The sequence below is a fragment of the Passer domesticus genome, chromosome 13, assembly GCF_036417665.1.
Source record: "Passer domesticus isolate bPasDom1 chromosome 13, bPasDom1.hap1, whole genome shotgun sequence".
NCBI classification, from domain to species: domain Eukaryota; kingdom Metazoa; phylum Chordata; class Aves; order Passeriformes; family Passeridae; genus Passer; species Passer domesticus.
In genome coordinates, this window is record NC_087486.1 from 15,331,196 (window position 1) to 15,352,835 (window position 21,640).

At 54.1% G+C, this 21,640-nt stretch overlaps 1 protein-coding gene across 4 annotated transcripts in view; it reads right to left on the bottom strand.

The window, feature by feature from the left end:
• The window catches only part of NRG2 (neuregulin 2), a 154,730-nt gene that overhangs the window by 123,538 nt on the left and 9,552 nt on the right, over positions 1-21,640 (bottom strand). The window lies entirely within an intron of this gene.

The following is a 21,640-nucleotide window of genomic DNA, read 5'->3' on the forward strand; positions in this document are numbered from 1 at the left end:
GATCTGGGAACTGAGAGCTCCTGAAGGTCTCCAGCAGCTGCTTGCGTCAGACCAGGCCCCTCGCAGACACAGCAAACCCACTGAATTCACAGTAGCAGCAGAGCCAACTAAATCCCACATCCCTGCCACTCCAGCCCTCTCCCCTGCAGGGCACACAGTGCCTGCACTTGGCAGGGCCCTGTCCACCTTCAAAACTTGGCACTTCCAAAGCCAAAAGGAGAGCCAAGAAGTCGATTTAGCAAACTGAGCTTTATGAAGTGCTTCTCTCCTGCTTCTCCCCACAGACCCCCTGGCTGAGTGGCGCAGGAGACCCCCTTGCATTACAGAAACACATATGTTTATTAAGCCAAAGGTACTGCAGCATTTCTCCCACATCCCTCCTGCCAAACTGCTCCACCAGCTGAGTCTCTGCATACTGTCATTTTTTCAAGATTTAGGAAAAGAAAAAAAAAAAAAAAACAAAACCACATGCTGCTCCCTCTAGTGACAACCTAAGCACGTTTAAGCTGCCTGGCCATGACTTGCAACATCCCTCCAAGTGCTGGTTTTAGGCACAACAGGCAACATTTTTACAGAGGACCCACTCTCTGTCACCGTAGTCTTCCTCTTCTGCCTCGGGCACATCAGAACCTACCTGAGCTGCTCTCTCAGAGGCTGCTGCTCTGCACACACAGGTCTCTCCAGGCTCAAGAGGCTGCTAATAGGATCTGCAGAGCTTCCCCAGTCACCACTGAAAATCTAGTCTGAGCTGGGAGTGACCTCAAGGTAAAAGCACCGGGCAGCTGCGGTCACCTGGGCGGGGGCACCACGTGTGCACTCTGCAAATGCTGCTCGTTTAGCAAATAAAAGCACATTGGAGAATTGGAAACAGCTATGCAACAGAAAACTGAGCTCAAACCAGCGTTCTAGCTCCTGCATTCATTCCAGGGCAGATGGCAGAAGAGTGTTACACTCAGGTCTAATCAGCATAAGCTAGAAAAAAAAGGGGATAGTACAGCTTTGTGGGGGAAAAAGCAAATTAACTGTTGAAGTTAGCATAACCGTCACTTTTCTATTCAGTCTAGACCATCAGGTGGCACAGGTTACCCAGGGCTCCAGCTGAACAGAGAGACTCCAGCTACCTCACATCTTACAGATCCTGGTGCATAAGAGGCCTTCATGATTGTTTGCCAATGAACAAGAAGCATAAGAAGATAACTGAGGAGGAGGGAGGTCATTTATTTCTTGATATTCCCCAGTTTTGGCTGGGGTAGCATTAATTTTCTCCACAGTAGCTGATATAGGGCTGTGCTTTGGATTTGGGCTGGAAACTGTTGTGTGCTGGGCTGTTTGAGACACTGCTGAGCAGTGCTGGCACGGTGTCGAGGCGTTCCTCCTCCAGTGAGCAGGCTGAGGGTGCACAGGAGAGGACACAGCCAGGACAGCAATCCCAGCTGGCACAGGGGACATCCCAGACCACAGAGCACCACGCTCAGCATATGAGGCAGGGTGAAGAAGAAGGAAGGGGGTGATGTTCACAGTTACAGCACTTGTTTTCCTAAGCCACTGTTAGGTGTGAGAGCCCTGCTCTCCTGGGGATGGCTGAACACCTGCCAGCAATGGGAAGCAGTGAATGAATTCCTTGCTTTGCTTGCATGTGTGACTTTTGCTTTGATTACTATAGCCTTTATCTCAGCCCTCAATTTATCACACTTTTACCTTCAATTCTCCCCCCATTCCACTGTGGGGATTCATCCAGCAGCTGTCAGTACCGAGGACACAGATCCTGCTTTACCTGTCTCTCCCACTGCAAACAAATAACCTGCCAAGGTTCCAGACTGCCCTGGCCCAGGAGCTCAGCCATGTGTGGCAGAGCAATGCCTGGCAGCCCCTTCCAGAGCTGTCTGGAGCACACACGTGCACCTCAGTGAGCTGCCTGCACATCCTGCCAGCCCCTCTCATCAGCCATGTCCTTGTGAGCACCAACCTGAAGCACCCAACCTTCCCTGTGGAGAAACAGTAACACGCTCACCCTCCCTTCCCACTCTCACTGCCGGGAGTGCTGGGCCCAGAGAGGGACCCAGAGGATGCCCTAGGGCTGGGGGAGCCCCAGCCACTGCAGGATGCAGCCACAGTGCTGTCAGGGCAGGATCCAGAGACAGGACGTGCTGGGTGGGTGGAGAGAGACAGGCAGACACGGGCACTGGGACAGGCAGGGAGAGATCTGCAGTCCTGATGCTGCTGCTGGGAACTGCAGCAGAGGATGGTGGGGATGTGGGATGGGCTCATTTAATGCCATTTCATTCTCAGCACTACAGATCTTTAAAATAAATTAATTAAAATAATCACTGTGCCATGACATCCCGGTGCCTGCTGCAGACAGGGACCTTCAGCAGAGCAGGCTGTGGCCAGGTGTCCCTGATCCTTATCCTGGGAGCAGGAGGTCTGCTGGGCTGGGTGGAGAAGGCCAGACTGGGGGAATGGGCTCTGAGTGACAGCCTGGCAGAGAGAGGAGGGGACAATGTCACATGGCCAGCCTGTGAATGCTGTTCCAGCCAGCCAGGGCTAATGGGGCATGGACCAGCCCCCAGCCCTGACTGCCAACAGGATGATGTGATGGATGGACCCCAGCTCCCAGTGGGGCTGAGCACCTGCTCCCAGTAAAACACGAGGGATCAGCTGATTCCCAGCAGTGCCAAGGCTCTCGGTGACACCCCAGCTCCAGCAGGACACAGGCAGCACAACAGCTCCCAGCAGGGCAGAACCAGGGCGTGACATCCCACATGCCAGCAGAATGTGTGAAAAAGGCACTGACCCCAGCAAGGCAGAGCACAGCCAGTGTGTGGTGTCCCATCAGGACAGCCCAGCTGCCAGCAGGACACTGGGCATGCAGTGGCTCCCAGTGCAGGACACATGACACTCCAAACCCCAGCAGGACACTGGGCATGCAGTGACACCCAGCACAGGACACATGATGACACTCCAAACCCCAGCAGGACACTGGGCATGCAGTGGCTCCCCGTGCAGGACACATGATGACATTCCAAACCCCAGCAGGACCCTGGGCATGCAGTGGCTCCCAGCACAGGACACATGATGACACTCCAAACCCCAGCAGGACACTGGCACGCAGTGGCTCCCAGCACAGGACACATGATGACACTCCAAACCCCAGCAAGACACTGGGTATGCAGTGGCTCCCAGCACAGGACACATGATGACACTCCAAACCCCAGCAGGACACTGGGATGCAGTGGCACCAGCAGGAGATGAGCAGTGCAGTGGCTCCCCGTGTGGCACGCCCAGCTGGCAGTGATGCCCTGGCTCCTGCACATGCCAGGCTCTGACTCCCACCAGGTTTTTGAGGACACCAATTCCACGGGAGACACGATGCCCTGCGATGACTCCTGGAGTGGCCAGGTGAGCATGTGAAGCACAGGACACGTGGGAATCCCTCGTTCCTGGGCTGACTGGCACCGTGTCACCCCAGCTCCCAGGTGATGCTCAGCTCGGGTGAGAACGGGACGGAGCGCCGTGCGCGGGTCCCTCTGTGCTCTGCTCCCGGAGTGGGGCAGGGCCAGGCCAGGCTGTGCGGGGGACAGGGACACCATCGCAGGGCTCCCAGTGCCACCTAGTGGGGGACAACAAGCGCTCGGGGGCCACTCGTCCCCCAGCCCTTCCCAGCCTGGCCACCTCCCCTCCAGCAGCCCCCATCCCCACGGGTCCCTGCACTGCCAGCTCCCCTCCCACGCTGGCTCATCCCTGGAGCTTGTGTAAAGCACCACCAAGGCAGGGACGGAGGAGTTTACTCCAGGTACAGCTCGTTAATCACATCAAGTCCAGTCCTGTCGAGTCACTGGGTGTTCACCCTGCTCAGGGTGAGCACGGAGCTGGTCAGAGAGCCGCAGCTCTGCCGTGAGCTGCAGAAACCACTCAAGCCACTCTTGTAAGAAAGCTCAAAGTGTTGCATCTGCAGGGGTACACGCCGATGCTCAGCGCATTTTTTACCTGCAACTCTCCCTGCTGTGTGCACATTAACTGAGCCAGGCAGTCATGCACACACCAGAACACATCGCACTCACACAGCCAAAGAGAACAGCAGCACAGCAAAGAGCTTGTGTGGCTGCACGAGGTTTATTTTATAGGCTTTTCCCCCAGAACAGACCTGAGTCTGGGAGGTGGAAACAGCAGATGTGGCCATAAAGGTGTGCCACAGAGCCATGAGGAAGTTTACCCAGGGGAAGGCTAAACACCAGTAACAAATGCAATTTAACATGGAAGGGAGGGCGGATTTGCAATCCTGCTGCACGTGAATCCAATCTTTCCTTCCATCTCTCCACCCAGCAGGCGGCCATCAATCTCTTAAGCCATATCTCCACTCATCTACAGCCCTTTAATCACTTAGATTTTCTTCCATTCCATCTGCATCCTCAGGCTCTTCCTTCCACACACATGCCCAGCCTGAAAACAATCCCGAGGATATTAAAGAGAAAACCATGACACCTTGTGGAATAGATGGAGCCTTCTGCAGATCGAAGCACCCTCATGAACACCAGCATTCCCAGCAGGTCTCCAGTGTGGGACAGCCCAGGCGGTGAAAGCAGACCAAATAAGGCCCCCAAAACCCATCCGTTTCCAGCAGATGCCCCAGGTTCACCTATTGATCAAGCACAGCCCCTCTTTTCTCAGAGGATAAGCCACCAGATTTTTGTTGGCCTTAATCATGATTAAGCTGAGCATCTCTCCAGGGAGTTTTCCCAGGGAAGTCAAATCCCTGCAAAAATTAAATCAGATGCTGGATGCTGTGTTATCCACCCTGAAATCAAGGCAAAGGCCCATCACGGTGGTGATCTCAGCTAGGCAGTCATACATGAGACAAGTCAAGAAATGGAAGAGAAATGAAAGTGATAAGCACTGAGTTTAGAGAAATGGGGAGGAAGGTGCTGCCAAAATCTCCTGTCATTGAGGCTATTGGTACAGTCCAGGGCCTGGACAAATGAACAGGTTGGGTACATCTCTCCAAACATGAACCCGGTGCACTGAGACACCAGATGAGCAGCTCAGGTGCAGTCCAGGAAGGCGAATGACAATCCCACAGATTTATGGGATCACAATCTCCTAAATCACTGCTCTATGGGGCAGCTTCTTCTATTTACAGCAAAATCCCAGAGGGTCCCAAGGAAACCCCAGCTGGTTCCCAGGTCCTTGAGCTGCTGGCTGTCCTCCTCCCAGGAACTCACCTCCTCACTCTCACACACCCCAGCTGCCAGCCTACTGCCTGTTTTAGAAACAGGAGGATTTGGGATTGGGGTTGCCCAGCGAGCTGTGGCTATCCAACAGGCTTCCTCAGGACTAGTGTCCTCCAAGAGCTGCCTTCTCCTTCCAGAGCAGCACAGTCTGAAAGAAGGAAAGAGGTGGGGGCAGACATCAATCTCACAGCTGAACTCCTCCAGCTGCTCAGGACCAGGTCATTTTTGTAAGAGCACTTACATGAGGGAATGAACAGCTCAGGAACTGCCAAGGAGACACTTGGCTATGTCCCCTCCAGGTCACCAAGCACACACAGGGCAGCAGAAGCAGCTCCAGGCTCTTGGCTCTGTCAAAATTTGGTGGCAAAACTGAAAAATGTGGTAGAAGATACTTTCATTTTGCAGATTTTGCCAATCTGTCAGGAGATGCTGGCAGTGATGAGCTGCAGAGAGGTTTGGGCAGTCAGCAAGGGCAGGTAGGCTCGGGTGCAGACAGGGGTGGTCAGGACACGTGGAGAAGACAGAGGAAACTGGGAAGATGTGACCATAACAGGGCTTTCTCTGTTAGAAAGGTGTGTTTGGGGTGGGATTATCAGGTCCTAGAAACACCCAGGGGTCGTGAGACCCACCAGATTCTGAGCAGCCCAAATGGTCACAGCAATCAAGCCCTGCTGGTGCACAGCCTCTCTCCAGGGCAGAGGGAATCAAGAGAAATAAGTGAGGCCAGAGTGGCTTTGCAGTTCCTCCAGGCCAGGCAGCCCAGCTGGCCTCCAGTGCTGCAAGCTCAGCCAGGCCTGCATCCCTCAGCAAAAGCCCAGAGGGCTGGGCCACCATGCCTGAATGTGACAGCTGGCATCTGCATGGAATGCAGGGTCCCTCGGCAGGACACATCACCATCTAAATCCCAAAAAAGGGATCTAAATTGTCCATCTGGCTCTAGACAGGCTTTAAGGGTCTTGGGGAATGAAGCAGGTGAGCCCAACATTCTCAAAAGGAAGAAGGAGCTTTCCCCCTGCCAGACAGAGGATCCTTGTCCCTGCATCAAAATAAGTTTGGGATCTCAAACTAGACCCCTCCAAGGACAGAGGGCTCCTCAGACCAACATGCCCAAACAGTCCAGGGCTGTGCTCCTCAGGGAGACAAGAGTATAAGCTAAGAGGGGCTCAAACAAACCCCTCTGACATGTCCTGAGGCATTGCTGCTCTCCCTCTGGATATGCCTGCACTACCCAAAGCTTTGCTCCCTCTCTTGCACTCCTTGCAACGGACAATTTTTTTTCTTGCCTGTTGAATACTGAAGACCTGCTGCCAAGGTAGGTCCTGGCTTACTGCTTTCTGAGTATCAAGTCAAAGAAATCATGAAGAAAACTGCAGCTCAGCTTGAAGTGTATTTTTTCGGAGCATCAATCACTCCCTATAATTAATTAGATTCCTAAAATACACAAGAAACTAAGAAAAACAACAGCCACAAGCTAAGATGACTGCACTCCATCAAAAAAGCTTTTATCTCTATGCAATGAATAAATAACTCTGACGTAACTACACACAGCAGTTTTTCATCAGATGTCTCAGTATCAAACTCCTTCCAGACCTGCTCTGACACAGCTCTCAGCAAATGTGTCGGTGGAAAACCACTGGCCACATTTGCAAGTGGGTCTAAAATCTAGCACAGGAATCCAGGAGGAACTGTTCCCAAGACCTATCAACACCACCTCCTCCTCCTCCTCCCACAGCAGTGCCACCCTGCAAGGCCCTGCAGCCCCTGTGCCCCACAGCTGTTTCAGTCGATAGCCTCACCGTGCAAAGCCACACGCTGCTCTCTCAAGGACAAACAAAAGGTCAAAAGCTGAGTGGATATTCCCCAAATCCCTCAGACATCTTGAGGTTGAAAATAAAGCCCTGAGTGTTCAAATGCAGCTTTCTCAGGTGAATGGCCAGCAGAGTCGGTCTGTACCCACAGCAGCACCAGCCACTGATGGACACTATTCATCTCCAGATTCCTGCTCAACCGAAGGCAGGATCCGGTGCTTTCGTGTGCCTGCAACTGCAGGGCCCTGAGAACAATTAAACAGGCTATTTCTGCCCACACAATCGGCCCTTTTCAGGGAAGGCTCTTTCATATCAGGCCCATATTGCCATTGCTTAATCAGGCTGAGATTTAAGGGAGCCCGCTGCGAGATGACACAGATTGCTGCCTCCCCCGGGAGCTGTGAGCGCCGCGGTCAGTGTGTGACCGGCAACCCCTGCAAACAGAGTCCCTGCCAGGCACAGCCACGAGTGCTGCTCTCCCCTGCCTCTGCCAGGCCTCCACTGGGCTCAGGAGGCTCTGTTTCCTCAGCCATCCCCCAGATTTCCCCTCGCTTTATTCCTCAGAAGTCCTAAGTGGCCGCAGCACAGTGGTGGGAAGGCAGGGAGCAGCAGAGGCAACGTGGAGCTGTTCACACATCCCTCCTGTCTCCCATGTCAGCCCGGAGACAGAGCCTTGTCTGGGTGCAGATGGAACCATCTGCTCCGTGTCTGGCAGCTCCAGCCCGGCAAAGGGCAGGGCTGGCTGCCATGTCCAGCCTGAGCAGCCAGAGCAGGGGAACACTGGCCAGGGGCACTGCCAGCAGGGTGGGGAAAAGAGGGTGGATGGAGCCCATCCATCAGGACAGGGCTGGAACATGCACCAGGATCAGCCCAGCATTTCCAGAGAGCTGAGACCTTCTGGTCCAACTTCTTCAAGACCTCTAAAAGACTCATCAGATGCCCCACAAGAGGCACTGGTGAGGGACTGTGCCTCCAAAGGGTGTAAGTCTGCTAAGGCCCTGGATTTACCTCCTGTCAGGGTGCTGGAGCTAAGCAGTTTGCCTTCCCACACAGACTGTGAAGGGGTCCTGCAGCCTTGCCCCAGCTTGGGTGTTAAAGTTGCTGTGACATGCAGAGATGAGGCATGTGGGCCCCAGACAAGCCTATCTCTGAATCTTCTTCCACCCCAGCACAGAAGAGAAGGATGTCCAAGGCAACAGCACCATCACCACTCCACACCTCAAGACATTTCCAGCCTACCTGGCAGCTTCCACCTGATCCCAGAGCCCAGGAAAATGCTTCACCCAGGTCAGAACTTGCTGTTACTCCATGCCCAAATTCTCCCCTGACTATCAGACCAAATGCTGAGGCTGTACCAGTGGCTTTGCTCAAACCCTACAACTGTGGCCAGCAATGTGAATGTTTTCACATTCATTTCTCCTGGGATACAGATGATGCTGCACCTGTGGATGGGAGGCTGAATTGGAGCCCTTCAGATCCCTTTTGACACCTATTGTGCAGATTATTCCCACTGAACTTGAATTTAGGAGAAGTGTCTTGCCTGCTAGAAGACAGAATCCTAGAATCATTAAGGTTGCAAAAGACCTCTAAGATCATCAAATCCAACTGCTAACCCAACACCACTCTGTTCACCACTAAACCGTATCTCCAAGTGTCACATCCACATGCCTTTTTAACACTTCCACGTGTGCTGTTCTTGAATTCCATCCAAAATCTCCCAGCAGCTCTCACAGGACTGCACCCAGGGAGGTCCCTTGCAACAGGCTCTGCCTTTCCAGGTCCCTCCAGCCCCTTGTCCCTGCAAGTCCCTGGCCCAGCTCATTGCTTCCCTCAGTTGGCCACTCTCAATCCTCCATGATCCCCTGCAATTCCCAGCACTGGTGTTTGTGTAAGAGGATACAGTTGGCTTTGAGCTGGGTTCCTCATCTTGTAGCAGCTTAAAGCCTAAGGAGCCTCCATGAATCCGGGTGAAAGTGGGGATCAGGAGGGCTGCAGCACTGCTCTGCTGTGGCAGGGCCCTCTCAGGCCTCCAGACCCTCTCTTGTTACAGCTTATTGAGCACTTTTACCAAGACATTCATCAGCATCCCTGCATGGGACATCTCTGAAGATCAAGACAAGCAAAGGCCACTTTGTACAGCAGGGGAATGGGAAATCAGCTGGACATTGCAGCAAGCTCTTGACAATACATTAGTTGCCCATCATTGGCTTTCTCTCCCCTGGAAAAAAATCCCGTGGGAAATTCCTTGGAACCACACAAAGAGTGGAAAGCATAGTTTCGGAAGGAAAAGTGTCAGCAGCATTCCCTGAAGGCATTGTTTATGATAATTAAAATATATAGATTTATGGTGTCTGCACTGGCATGACCACAGAGCAGACATCTGTGTGTTCTGTGCCCAGCCCTTTCCTGTGGCAAACCAAAAATCCAGCACTGGATTCTTGGTGTCAGCACAGCCAAAGCAGAGCTGGCTAAAAGTGATGGAATGAACAGTACTGTGCATGAACTCCTGTTGAAATAGCAGAAGGGCTGCTTCAATTTCCCACACATTCATAAAACTCAGTTTAATGACAAAAAGTATTAGGGATGTATAGTTTTACGCCAGCTGAAAGGTATCCTGGTAGTTTTGGTTTGCAGAACAAGAGCAGGACATGGAGGAGAGACTTGTTCCCGTAGGAGTAGGGAGTACCACGGGGTGGGATAAGAGCAAGGACGGTGCCCCCACCCTCAGCACAACCCCTGGGCTGCTGGAACCAAGTGCAAAGCCAGGTGTCATTATTGCCAGGTATGGCTTTAATCCAAGAGTCCCCTCCCACACCAAGTGGCAGTTGTGTGACAGCTGAGCATCCCATCTCAGATTATTCCTCCACAGCAAGGTGGCTCCACCCCAAACAGGTTAGAGGTCACTTCAGAAGACCATCATGGCCCACCATTAGCAATAGTCACAGCCTATTTAACCTTAATTAAGACACATTTAATTGGTCCTTAACTAGGGTCTGAAAAAATTTTAAGCATAGAAAAATAAATCATTTGGCCAAGCTTGAAAGCCTGGCCTTCATTCTCTCTACCTTGGTTTCCCCTCCATCATTTTCCAAGGCCATGGGGACTTTTCCATTGGGAAAACCCACATCAGGCTCAGACCAGCAAGCAAACAGGAGCTGGCAGACCCGTCATTTCCTCCCAGCCGAGCTGGCACCACGTCAGAGCTGTCACCAGGTCTCTCCTGTCCCACTTTACTGTGACTGGATGTCACTACACAGGAGCAAAGCCTTGGAGACTCTGGGACTAACGTGCGCGGTTTTCTAGGACAGCGTGTTCCAGCTGTGAGCTCCTCTGAGCATGGTGAATGTGATGGAGATCCAGCTCCTCCTCGGGCACAGCTTGTGGCACCCCCAAAGTGTGCTTGAGGCTCCTGCTCTGTCTTGGCCACAGCAAACCCCTCCTGTGGAGCTGTTGGCAGAATCTGGTCCCTCCCAGGGGTGCTTTTCCTCCATCAGACCCCGTGGAAGGAAAGGACTCTGAAGTCCTCACCATAGAGAAGCCATTCCATGAAAAGCCTTCCATGCACCTTGATCTGCCATAGCTTTCCACCCACCTGCAGCCCTGTGGATGAGGGCAGAGGGAAGACCCAGTCTGGGGTTTCCAGAGCCTTCCCACAGAAGGGAAGCCCAGAAGAGTCTGCTGGGAGAGGCTGTTGCTCCTTCCCTTCATCTCCCAGGGCAGTCTTGCTGCTGCTCTTAGCTGTGATCTCAAGAAAGCCAGACACCAAGACACAGCAACACCAGTAAATTAAACTGCATGGGAAATGAGTATCTGCACTCCCAGTGTTGCAGATGCCTTGGCACTGTTTTATCTGGGCTGAAGAAACTCCTGGTCACAATTCATGAGCTAACAGGACTAAGAACCTTTCTCTGCAGGTAGCCCTGTTTCAGTGGTCCTGTTCCACAGCTGTGTGTTGGTGTCTGTGCCAGACAGCAACCCCAAGGCATTGCAGCTGAGGGATTTTGAGATAAGCCACAGCAAGACATACTCAGCATCCAGTGGGACAGGAAAGCCAAGTTTTCCCCATCATCCTGAAGGATAGGGAACCGCAGCAGGTCCAGTCTGCAATAAAAATGAGAAGTGTCTATCTGAGCAGCCCAATTCCTGCCCCAGTTTGTTTTCTCTGCAGCAAATAAATCATTAAAAAATTAGGTAGATCCAATAAAACACAGGTCAATCCATCCCTCACCCTATTCTCCAACAGCAGGAAAACAACAGCCAGCTGGAGCTGGCAGCTAAATGGGAATCTGAGTGCATGTCACAGCCTAAAATCCTTTCTCAGTGGAACGAGGCCTCAGCATCTGACAGGGCCACTGACAAATCACTCTGTCACCTTGGAGCTCTGTCAGAGGCTCCGTGCTGGACACAAGTGTTCAGAGGAGGCTGCTCAGGGAAGCAGAGGCCCCTGGGCTCAGCCAAACATGATGCCCAGCAGGATCCCAGGACTGCACTTCTTCCAAAGGAGTCTTGACTTCATGACCTTGAGGAGAGGCACACCAGGGTTCCAACTGCCTGGCTGACCCTTCTGCAGAATCAGGGGATATCATTTTAATCACTGGGCTCCCATGTCTTCCCCCACCACATCTCCACCAGCTTCCCTGCACCCCCTCTCTGCTGCTTCCTCACATGTGCTGTCCTTATTCTCTTCCTTCCTGTCCTGCCATCTCTTCCCAAAAGTGCAGGAAGCAGAGCAGGGGCATTCCCCGTGCTCAGAGCAGAGCACAGGGCCACCTCCCAGCACCCTGTCAGAGCTCTCACTGCAGACCCCCTGAGGACAGCAGATCTGGCCCCTGAGGCAGGTTCCTGCCCTTCCCCTCTCTATCCCTTTCAGTGCAGGAGGAAAACTCTGCAGTGCAGCACTGCCCAGCAGCTGGGACATGGGGCACCCCCAGACTCTGCCCCTGCAACACAAAACTGGGGTGAAAGCCCAGATGACTTACAAACCACAAATAGTGAATTATTAAGTTAAAAATAAAACTAATTTAAGTATCGTTTCTTAATTAAACAATTTATCCTTTAAAAACCTTATTAAAAACACATCTCTATTTTCAGTTTATTAGAATAAAACACTATAGAACTCACAGTTCATAAAACTGTAACATAAATAAAAACTAATAAAAATCTAAATCCAAACAAAAAATACCGTCTCACACAAAACAAAACAAAACAAAACAAAACAAAACAAAAATAATAAAAAAAACCACAGTCCAGCTGCATCCCAAATCCCTGCCTGCCAGGACCAGCCTGTGATTCCTGAGTGAGCAAGTCCTGCCAGCCCCCACGGGGAGCTCAGACCATCTCCCTGACAGGCTGGGAGCTCTGTGCCCTGCGAGGTGCCAGTGGTGCCTGCAGCAGCCCGGGGCAGCTGAGATGCTGTCAGCATCTCCACCCGCCGCTCCCTGCATCCTCGGGAGCAGCTGCCCGTGGTTTTGCAGACACTGCCACGTCCTGGCGCTCTCGGAGCTGTGAAGCGAAACTGCTCCACGAGCTCGGGCCAGCTGCTGGTGCAGAGACACAGCTAGGGGCGGCAGCCAGACCTGCCGGGCCAGCAGGATGCTTCCACAGCCATTAGCAACCCGAGTGCTGGGGATCAGCACCACCTCTGCCTCCTGTCCAGGCCAGCCAAGAGGAGCAGTTGATGCCTGTGCGCCCCTGGAGGCTCCCAGAAGGGTGGATTGCAGCCTGTCCATCCCACGTCCTGCCTCATCACAGGCAGCAGAGCCAGCGCCAGCCAGGAGGGACAATGCTGCACGGGGGAGCGACAGACTGTGAGCTGCCAGTGATGGATGCTGCTACCCACAGCAAGCATGGCATGGTCTAACTGGAACCAAGCTTTAACTGGGAGAAATCTTCAGTGAGACCTGCAGACAGACATTTTTGGGTTCTTCTTGTAGCTAGTTCAAAGCAGTGCAGAACTGAGAGATGGACAACCTAAAGCTGGGAGGTGAATTTCAAGCGCACAGAAAAGATACTAAATAAATGCTGGGGCATTTTCACTCATCTCCAGATGGAATGAGCTTTGCTTGTTCATCCTCTCAAGCTTCTTCCAGTCACCATAAAACTTCTACAAGATAAGATTCATGTGCAGTTGTACACTTCTGGGAACAGTGGCTTTAAGGAGAACTCTGGTGAGCAGCCCCCTTGCCATCACAGCAGCTCCTCAGGGCGAGCCCCCTGCACAGCCCAGTGCCCTGACCCAGGCCAGGCCAGCCACGCTTACTGTGTTTTCTTCCACCAACACAAATCCCTTCTAATTCCCTCTAAACCGTTCCTTGTCTCCATCAAAGCGCAGCTCCCTCCCTGCTTTTCCTGGCGGGGATTAGTGCAGCCCCACGGAGCAGGGACAGTGACAGAGCAAAGGCAGAGCAGGACTGGCTGGCCCTGCCTGTGCTGCTCCCCACATCCCCTGCCCTGATTCCACAGCTAATCCAAACCCATCACGAGCTGGGACTGGTCACAGAGGCTGCTCTCTCCCAAAGCTGTCAGCTGTTTTCCCATCCTTTGCTTGTATTCTACATTTCAGGAGTGCTTCAGCCCCTGGAGTGCATTGATGCTGAGCAGGAGACCACTGTGCCTTGAGGAATTATGGTGCACCTATGAGCTGAGCACACCCATGGCCGGGCTGTGCTGGGCTGTGCTGGACGTACTGAGCACATTCCAGGCTGTGCCACACACGTGCCTTGCCCATGGGAAAAGCTCAGCAGGATATTGCAGCCCGTGGCAGCTCCCACTCAGGCACAGCAGATGAACCACCTGTGTGTCCTGCCTGTTTTTAACAGTGCAGCAAGGAGTCCTTGTGAGAACACCCTTGACAGTTGTGTTCTTGGAAGGAAATTATATAATGAATGACCAAAAGGGAGAGATTCCCTCCCTGGCTTGGATCTGCTCTGAGACATGGGAGAAATCTGCCCAGAGTCTGTCTGATGCTGCACAAAAGTGGGTGCACAGCATCTGGAAGGATGTTTTATTTACTCACTAGATACTCTCTTTATTCTGCCTTATTCAGTGCTGGTTTATTGAGAGAGTTGTTGTTGGGCTTTTCCAGGTGAGAACCACCTCACTGTCAGCTCTCTCTGGGGCAGAACAGAGGGGTGGGGAGGACTCTCACCTTCCCAAGGGCTCGGGACACACGGGGTGGTGATGGAGGGACTCGGATTCAAAGGGGCCAGAGGTCAGCAGAGAGGGGAGTGGCTGGGGGGAAGAAACCAAGGCACAAAACCCCGCAGCTCTGCTCAGCCTGGACTCACTCTGCATGCCAGATGCTCCCTCCTGTGCATTGCTGCCCCTTGCCAGGGTTTGTCCTCTCGGGACACGGGCGGCAGCCCCAGCCAGGATGTCCCGGCCGTGCCTGGACCACTCTGCAGCCATTGGCCAGCCCTGCGCCTAGCAACGGCCAATCCTAAGAGTCTATTTGCTGGCTACTGGGTAGGAAGATGCCGGGATTCCTCCCTCCCACCCCCCCAGCCTCCAGCACTGATCATTTCTGGCTCCAAAGGAAGCCTCTGGCACAAGCACAGGGACACACACACACACACACACTTACTTCCCTGAGGCCCCTGCTCCAAGAGAGGAGCATCCCAGGGCCGCCCCCGCATCATCTCATGCTGCAGCTCCTACTGCAGCGTGATGCGTCCCCAAGGCAGGTCCCAGATGGGAACACAGATGTGGGGGAAGAGAGGAGAGGAATAGCTGCATCCACCCACAGCTCTGCACAGAGCCTCCTGGTTGTTACACCTTGCCCAGAGGCTGCAGCTGGGACTTCACCCCCTCATGTTGTGAATCCGGGGTAACCACCAGTCCCACCAGCCAGGGCTTTCCCAGCTGCAACACACAGGCTTTGAAATGAGCCCCACCTCCCCTGAACCAAAAATATGGGAAAACAATGTGGCTCCAAACCCTTGTTCCCAAAAACAAAACTCAGATTTCCCTTGTCACTCCTTCAGATGGAAACTGCAGATGAAAGAAGCAGGGTGAGACGGAAATGCACAGGGAAGAACATGGGGAAAGGAATTCCCTCTGACTCTCCCCACTTTATGAAGCCAGTGCTGGAATATCAGTCCTGACTGCAACTGAAACCTGAAGCTCCCCAGATCTGAGGCTTGAAAATTTCTTTAAACTCTTTGCTTCCTTGCGAGGTGTTAAAGTGTTGCACATGTAGGGACTGACCTCATGCACAAGGTGAGGAAGGAGAGACTGGGACCAAATGGTGTTCTTCTAAAACCTGGATAACTTTCCTTTTCAGCTCTGGTAAGAGTTGAAATTCGTGAAAATACAATGAGGACCCTGTCAGGTGCTGGCAAGCCACCCCTTAGCCATGGGGTTTGTGGCCCAGTCACCTGGACACCTGCCCCTAAGAGTGGCACACACCCTGCACCCCAACTCTGAGGGAAGGGACAGGGAAGGGCTGGAGTGGGACAGGCTGGCACACCATCAGTGCAGCACCCCTGGAAAGGTTCCTGGAAAGCTTCTTCTTCACAAGGGCATTTCTCAAAAAGTATTCTGAATTTCATCTTACAGCAGATAAAAGTGGGGAAGACCTCAGGAGGCTGCTGGAGATGGGAGTGAGCACATCCCTCTTGGCCTGTCAGTCTGACACAGGCACAAAACAGCTCCAGCATGGTCATGGGAAGGACATGAGGAGGGGTTTGTTCCCCTGCTGGGCTGCAGAGCCACCAGCAGCCCCCTGTGTAGGTGTGGTGGGCAGCACGAGGGTGAGCAAGGCACCAGGTACTGATGCTGCTGAGCAGGGCCTGCTGGGGCAGGGACACAAGTCAGCTCCAACCCTGACCCTGAAAACCATCATGGGCATGGTGAATTCAGGCTTGGGACCCTCCATTCTGCCACATTTGCACAGCCCTGGGGAGAACAAGCCACAAAACCCTGGAACAGCGTGCTGGCATCTCCAGACCCTCCTTCAGGGACAGCAGCAAGCCATGGAGCAAAGCCCAAGGTCAGAGCTCTGAGGTCCCACACTCTGCATGGCTTGGCCATGGTTTTCCCTGCCAGGCCCTCACAGGGATGTATGACTCTGGAAGGACACAGCCATTGGGACACAGCCCTCAACACACCCAGACCTGGGGTGAAGGTCCCTTGGGATGCACCAGGATGTGGGGAAGCCTGGGAGGACTGACAGGGGGTCAGCAAGAGTGAAGCAGAGCAGAGGACCTCAGGCTAGGTCTGCCTGTCAGGAGAGTGCAGAGATGAGGGTGTTCTGCAGTGCTCAGACCTAAACTGAGGCTTTGACTCCTTCCCTCCACGTGCCAGGCGGGATGGGGGATCTCACTGGGGCGTTTGCTGTAATGAGTTCAGCTCCAGCAGTTAAGGCTAGAGCTCACCTCAGGCACCTGCCTAATCCTTGTGTAATTCAGTCAGAAACTGGTGGTAACTTTTCAGGCGCTCGTGTTGCTGCTCTGGGTCTCACAGCCGCGGCCGCTCCGCTGACAGGCGTCCCAGGCTCCCCGAAGCGTCTGTCGTCTTATTAGCAGAGCCTCCACTTGGGATTTATTCTCCATCCAGAATTTAAGCTGAATTTATGTATTAACTAAAGACTATTAATGCCAAAAATAAGTGGAATGCCACTTGCTCAGCAACACAGGCCTTACGAGAAACCACGTGGCACAGCCAACCCACCCAATCGCAACCCCAGGGAGGCTTTTTATAGACACCCACGTCTGATGGAGTGCAAGCTCTGCTCTGCAAGCATCTGATTGCAGGGGGAGGGGAGGGAAATATCCCCACATCCATGGGCAGGAGGCTCTGTTCCCTTGCCTCTGCCGGCTGGGTAAGCAGCCAGGTGGAACTAGAGAAGGTTTGGGAACAGGTTGTGGCAAAGCTGCCTCATTTCCCTGCCATGAACACCCGCGCACGCTGCAGGCAGCTTCTGACACACAGAACACGCTGCTGGGTGCCTCAGTGCAGCAGCTCAGCATCAAGGGTCCTCCACTTCCCTCGAGCAAGACTGCTCAAGGGAGAAAAAAGGTCACCCGACACTGTTCAGCTCCAGCTGATGATGGCTTCTGTTCCCCGGGTTGCCCCAGGGTATTTTTGCCTTTGAGCACGTCTCACCCTGAAGCACAGAGCTGTCTCAGCTACCAGCAGAGTGACACTGATGAGGCTCTGAAGGCTTCTCCAAGGACTCTGATCTCCACTGAGAGGGATGCAAAGCCAAAGCAGCAGCCACAGTGCTACCTTGCCAACATCCCCTGGGAGCTCCCGCTGCAGCAGCCCAGGCACAGAAGGGTCAGTGGCAGGGGAGGGCAGCCCTCATGCACTGAGACACCACAGCCACCTGCCCGCCATGGCCTCTCCCCTCCCACTTCTCCCTCTCCACTGCTCTCTGAAGCATCCTGCACCTTTTGCCAAGCCAGACTCAGCTGTGAGTGTGGGATGGCCATGGCCAGCGTGGGTTTGCTGGTCTGGCAGCTCTCCAAAGCACATCCAGAGTGTTGGGCTGGGAAGGGCTGCTCTGGCCACAGCACAGCGTGGGGCACACACAGCCTGTGGCCCATGGCTTGGGCCAAGGGAGCACCTGGGGCAGCAGCTCACAGGCTGGCAGTGGTGGTCAGCAGGGCACAGCCCCTCTGCACAATCCTCACAGAGGTCTGAGCAGCAGCTTTAGGCTGGGCCAGAGTCCCCAGCAGGGCTCTTGGCCTCCTCCGTCCTGCTTGTCCCAGAACATGGTGCATGGGAGAAGCATCACTGTGCTTGCAGTCCCACCATGAGTGGAATCACAGAATGGCTACGGTTGCAAAAGAGCTGTAAGATCAGAAAGTTTAACCCTTAACCCAGCACCACCATGTTCACCACTAAACCACCTCCCCAGGTGCCACATCTACACATTTTTTCAACATTTCCAAGGATGATGACTCCACCACTGCCCTGAGCAGCCTGTTTCAAGCCTTGACCATCCTTTCAGTGAAGAAATTTTCCCCAATATCCATATTAAACCACCCATGGCACACCTTGAGGCTGTTTGCTACCTGAGAGAAGAGACCAACCCCACCCCCCCCCAGGTCCACCCCTCCTGTCAGGGATTTGCAGAGAGCAAGAAGGTCCTCCCTGAGCCTCCTTTTCTCCTGACTGAGCCCCCACAGCTCACCCAGCTGCTTTTGGGAAAGGAAAGAAGGAGCTTTCCAGGAACCTGCAGGAAATATCCTCAAAAAATAGGTCTAAATGGAAAAAAAAGGTCATTGAAACACCTTCACATTTTCAAACAGGGTGCAGACTCAGAGAACACTGCAGAAAAAGGCACTGAAGCCATCCTTCAAAACACGTTAGGGTTTTCTTCACTCAGCTGCAATTATCATTCTGAAAGCTGAGGATGTACGATGGAAAAGAGTGTGTGTGGGCGGGAGAGAAAGGGGAAAAGAGAAAGACAACAGCAGCATGGAAGGAAATTCAACACTGCCAAATGAAAGCCACCGTGACAGGCAGAATTTACTTCCTTGCAGAAGGGTTTCCCGTGTCATCCGTTACAGAGGGGAGAAAAAAACCCCATTATTTTGAAGAATATAATCCATGAAAATAAGAATTCCAGGAGGAGGGTTCCCCTCAGGTGCAGCAGCTAAAGGATGACCCCCCCACTTCTGCTGTTCCCCCACTCTCCCACAGAAGATGAGTTCAGCCCAGCATAAAACTGCTCCAGATAAAATCCTGCTCCCAGCCCCACTTGCTGGCAGGTGTGTGTCTGCTACAGCAAACATCTCCAAGCCTCCAGGCCCCACTGCTGGCCAGGTTTCTGCCCCAGGGACACGGATGTGTGCTCCACAGGCTCCACACTGATCTGATATCTCTCCTGGGAGCACCACACACGGGTACAACCAGTTTTTAGCAGGAGATGCCCAGTGCGTGGTCCTCCCACGGGCACTGCCCACTCCCCTGACCCCTGCAGGTGTGCCATGCCTGGAGCTGTGCTGTGGCACCAGGTTTTGCTCCTGGTGCCAGCAGGCACAGGGCTGGCAGAGTGGGACATGGCTGAGCCTGCTCCTCACGCCCCCAGCCCAAAGGAGAGCTCCAGTGCTGCTGGGATCTCTGGAAAGACCCCTGGACTGACCCACTTCACCCTGGAACAAGACACCGTGGGCTCTGCAGCCCCCTTGGGCCAGAGGCAGAGCCTGGCAGGGCTCAGCTTGCTGTGCTCCAGGTCAGGTTTGATTTGACACCCCACAAGGGAAGCACCAAGGGCTGGAGTGCCTGCCCAGGGGAGGAAGGGGCTGGTCCTGCTCTCCTGGCTCTGGGACACGGCCCGAGGGGTGGGAAATTCCCTGAAGGCCGAATGACTGGAAAGGACACCGAGTTACAGAAGAGATGATGGGAAAAGGAGCTCATCCCTGCACCCCCTCCCAGCAGGTTCACACGAGGCTTTCAGTAAACCTTGTGCAACATAAGGAAACACCCCAGCTGGAGAGCAGCTCTACCCACGAGGCCTCAGCGTCCCTCTTCCCACAAGGAAGGCTCACAAGGCCTGCAGACATCTGTGCAGGGGCAGGGACTGAGTGACCTCTCCCAGAGGTGCCACCCTACACCAGAGCACACACAGCACACGCCTCCCAGCATCCAGAGCACAGGAGAGCACCAGGCCCCTCTCCCCAGCTCAGAGCTGTCTGGCACCATGGCTTGAGGAGCCACCTCCAGCCCTGGAAGCTCCTGCTGGCAGCAGCAAACTTGCAGCCAACATCCAACATGGATAACAGGCAAGTGTCAGCATCAGCCAGCGAGGGAAAACCACAGCCATCCTCCCAGCAGGAATGTTTCAAAAGTGCCCCTTCCAGTGTGCCCATCTGCCCTTCTAAAGCCAGAGCCTTCTTCATCTATTTATGGTTTGGGAGTTACCAGCTCCTCTCCTGGATGCTTTAACACCTAAATATGACATTTGCTGGTCTCATCACCTATCAGCCAGTGTCACACTTCGCCACAGGAAGGCATTTCCTCTCCTTGCTCAAAGAAGCATCCGGAGCCTCCTTCCTGCAGTGATTTTATTCCCTGTTACCTGTCTGCTTGCAGTGACGTCAGGTGTGCTCTTGGCACACTCAGCTGTTTTCTCCACAGGTGTGTCACACTGCAGGCAGGATTCCCTCCGCTTCCTTGCACCTGTGCTGTCCTGGCGTGACAGCTCGGGGCTCCCTGCCCCTGCCCTGACGACACAGAGCAGAAGGTGACCCCGCCTGCGGTGCTGGGGAAGGAAGGAGAGGCCTGGAGCCGTCTGCAGCCCGAGGCAGGAGGGCCCCTGCTTTCGCTGCCTCAGCACGGGCACACAGTGCACTTGTCTGTGCTCTCCCTGGGAAGAGCCTGCTGAAGAAAACCCTGCCTGGATGGGCTTGGATCACCTGCCAAGTGACACGTGGCAGCCCAGAGGACTGGGGAATGGGTCCTGCTGGCAGCCCTAAGGGTCATTTCGAGCCACAAAACACACCCCTGATCTCTCAGCTCCGTGCAGCAGCTAGAGAAGTTCACAGAGCAGCTGCCTCACCCGAGCATCCTTCATCACAGCGAGCACCACAGAGCTGCTCAGCCCTCCAGCAGCTTGGGAAATCCTCTCTCCACACCATCACACAGCATCGAGTGCCCTCGGGGATCCGTGTACTCCCAGCTAGTGCCGAGCACCAGGAAAACAGCCTGGACGCCAGAAGCCTGCATGTCACCAGGAATGGACTGACAGAAATCCTCTCCTCACACGCCACAGCTCCCCCACACAGATGGAGTGTGCTGCTGCAGATCAGAGGCAGGGCTGGGCACCATGAGTTTCTGTCCTTGTGGCTCTAACACCTCTGCTGGGAGCTGAACTTGGCTGGGAAACATTTGAACCAGGTGGCCCCCCAAGGAGAGACAACACTCTGCTGGCTGATCTTTTGCAGGTCTCTTGCAGACCCTTCTCAGGAATAAGGTTGGTGGGCTCCAACCCCAAACACCGACTCAGATGCCCCCAGCTGCCTAGAGAACCCCTGCAGGGTCTGCTTCCCTCATAGCCAGGTCTGCCAGCCCACAGGGCAGCAGCTGGCAGAGGGACAGCCCACACCCCGGGCACTGGATGGTGCTGAGGTGCATCAGTGGCCGCTGCTGGAGGGAGGGGAGGGGTTTGTTTCCATTTCTGGTGGTTTCTGGTGCTGACACACTGCTGGGAACCCAACGCACCACCAGTTTCTGCCTGCTCCCTAGAAAAGCACACAAAGCAGCATCCTTCCTGCTTGCCAGGCAGGGAATCACAGCGTGGGGATGCTAAGAAGCTTTCCTGTGGTCGGTGGCACAGATGGGACCTGAACCAAGTCTCTGAGCACAGCCCCTTTGCCTGCCTTGCTTCCCTCCAGACACGAAGCCACACAAACACCCCTGGTGTGGCCAGCACCCCCGCCCTGAGAGCAGCCCCCACCCAGAACATCCCTACACTGAACGGGCTGGATGTGCCACAAAGCTCCTTCTCATGCTCCAGGTGATGGAGGTCAGAGGAGTTACTGATCACAGCACACCTCTCCTGGGGCTAACACCCAGCACTGCCTCAGCACAGGCTGTGCCTCACCCATCCCTTCTGGCACTGAGGTATCTGGGGAGCTGCAGAATCAGCAGCTGCAC